Source organism: Diaphorina citri, unplaced genomic scaffold (assembly GCF_000475195.1).
Source record: "Diaphorina citri unplaced genomic scaffold, Diaci psyllid genome assembly version 1.1 scaffold6241, whole genome shotgun sequence".
Taxonomy (NCBI): Eukaryota; Metazoa; Arthropoda; class Insecta; order Hemiptera; family Psyllidae; genus Diaphorina; species Diaphorina citri.
Window position 1 is genome coordinate 17,849 of NW_007383617.1, and position 2,820 is coordinate 20,668.

A 2,820-nucleotide genomic window follows, 5' to 3' on the forward strand; every position below is an offset into this window, starting at 1 on the left:
CAGACATCTCTATCCGATCATCTTATATTGCACAGACGTAAGTTCAGACATCTCTATCCGATCATCTTATATTGCACAGACGTAAGTTCAGACATCTCTATCCGATCATCTTATATTGCACAGACGTAAGTTCAGACATCTCTATCCGATCATCTTATATTGCACAGACGTAAGTTCAGACATCTCTATCCGATCATCTTATATTGCACAGACGTAAGTTCAGACATCTCTATCCGATCATCTTATATTGCACAGACGTAAGTTCAGACATCTCTATCCGATCATCTTATATTGCACAGACGTAAGTTCAGACATCTCTATCCGATCATCTTATATTGCACAGACGTAAGTTCAGACATCTCTATCCGATCATCTTATATTGCACAGACGTAAGTTCAGACATCTCTATCCGATCATCTTATATTGCACAGACGTAAGTTCAGACATCTCTATCCGATCATCTTATATTGCACAGACGTAAGTTCAGACATCTCTATCCGATCATCTTATATTGCACAGACGTAAGTTCAGACATCTCTATCCGATCATCTTATATTGCACAGACGTAAGTTCAGACATCTCTATCCGATCATCTTATATTGCACAGACGTAAGTTCAGACATCTCTATCCGATCATCTTATATTGCACAGACGTAAGTTCAGACATCTCTATCCGATCATCTTATATTGCACAGACGTAAGTTCAGACATCTCTATCCGATCATCTTATATTGCACAGACGTAAGTTCAGACATCTCTATCCGATCATCTTATATTGCACAGACGTAAGTTCAGACATCTCTATCCGATCATCTTATATTGCACAGACGTAAGTTCAGACATCTCTATCCGATCATCTTATATTGCACAGACGTAAGTTCAGACATCTCTATCCGATCATCTTATATTGCACAGACGTAAGTTCAGACATCTCTATCCGATCATCTTATATTGCACAGACGTAAGTTCAGACATCTCTATCCGATCATCTTATATTGCACAGACGTAAGTTCAGACATCTCTATCCGATCATCTTATATTGCACAGACGTAAGTTCAGACATCTCTATCCGATCATCTTATATTGCACAGACGTAAGTTCAGACATCTCTATCCGATCATCTTATATTGCACAGACGTAAGTTCAGACATCTCTATCCGATCATCTTATATTGCACAGACGTAAGTTCAGACATCTCTATCCGATCATCTTATATTGCACAGACGTAAGTTCAGACATCTCTATCCGATCATCTTATATTGCACAGACGTAAGTTCAGACATCTCTATCCGATCATCTTATATTGCACAGACGTAAGTTCAGACATCTCTATCCGATCATCTTATATTGCACAGACGTAAGTTCAGACATCTCTATCCGATCATCTTATATTGCACAGACGTAAGTTCAGACATCTCTATCCGATCATCTTATATTGCACAGACGTAAGTTCAGACATCTCTATCCGATCATCTTATATTGCACAGACGTAAGTTCAGACATCTCTATCCGATCATCTTATATTGCACAGACGTAAGTTCAGACATCTCTATCCGATCATCTTATATTGCACAGACGTAAGTTCAGACATCTCTATCCGATCATCTTATATTGCACAGACGTAAGTACAGACACCTCTATCCGATCATCTTATATTGCACAGACGTAAGTACAGACACCTCTATCCAATCATCTTATATTGCACAGACGTAAGTACAGACATCTCTATCCAATCATCTTATATTGCACAGGCGTGAGTACATACTCCGTCCCACCTTCTGAACTAGGCTATAGTAGCTGTCCTGGGTTCGAGTCCCAGGGATTTTTTTTAAGAGTTCAAAGAGAGAAGAAGTTCAGGGACATCAGGATAGGTAGAAAGTCGTTGGAGAACGAATCTTATCCACTGAGGATAAAGATCGTCCAAGCGATTTTATGGTGATGTTTCTCTGTTTTCTTTTGGCCTCTCATCTATTTTATTCTGAAACCTTCAGATGAAAAATCATCCGCGCTCAATTCTGGGACCTTAAATTTGATCTTGCTCCATGCCTTGAGATTTTAAATTCCTACACCAAATTTCATACAATATCGGACTAGGCAATTGCGAGTTACAGCGGCGGAACAAACAAACATCCTAACCAAATGCAAAACTGTCGAGTTTAAAATGTAGACCTAAATCTAATCAATTTCCATGTGTGTTGTCTGAGAAGTAGGCATGATTTTTTGGCAACCCAAGTTTTGAGCAGTTCGTCAATAAAATTGATTGATTGTTTTTCTCTTTAAATTCTTTCCTCCTCAGGAAACCAGCCGTGTCTGCCAAGGCAATGAAGTTGGGAAGCAAGAGTCACGATGTAGAGTCGTTTGTAGATCAGCTCAAATTAGAGGGCGAGAAGGTCATCTCGGGACCTGCCCTCAGCAAAGTGTCTACTCTAAGCAGCAAGATACCCACCACCAATATTTCCAACATGGACTCGTGAGTAGCTATTCTATAATCTGAAGAAAAAAAAGTATTACTAAAAGCCTTTTTTTAATCCACATAACTCTATAAAATTTCTTTTTACTCTGATTATGCTGCCATTGGTTACTACTTGTTACCACCACCAATATTTCCAACATGGACTCGTGAGTATTCTAAAATCTAAGAAGTTGTTGTTAGATCGTTAATTATTTTGTGAGAGGAAAGCCGCGTCACGTGTCACGTCACATTTTTTTCAGAACAAAACAGCATTACTTAAAGCCTCTTTTAAGTACCGTAAACTGAGGTGACTTTGCACCACTTTTACTCAAATTTTTGGATACCTTGTTATAACTTTGCAACCAAAT

General features: G+C 38.8%; 1 long non-coding RNA gene across 1 annotated transcript; it reads left to right on the forward strand.

The window, feature by feature from the left end:
• On the forward strand, positions 1-2,451 carry LOC113472565. The gene is made up of 2 exons (XR_003394822.1): positions 1-37; positions 2,297-2,451. It is a non-coding gene; the product is annotated as an uncharacterized LOC113472565 (long non-coding RNA).
• The last annotated feature ends 369 nt before the right edge of the window (positions 2,452-2,820 follow it).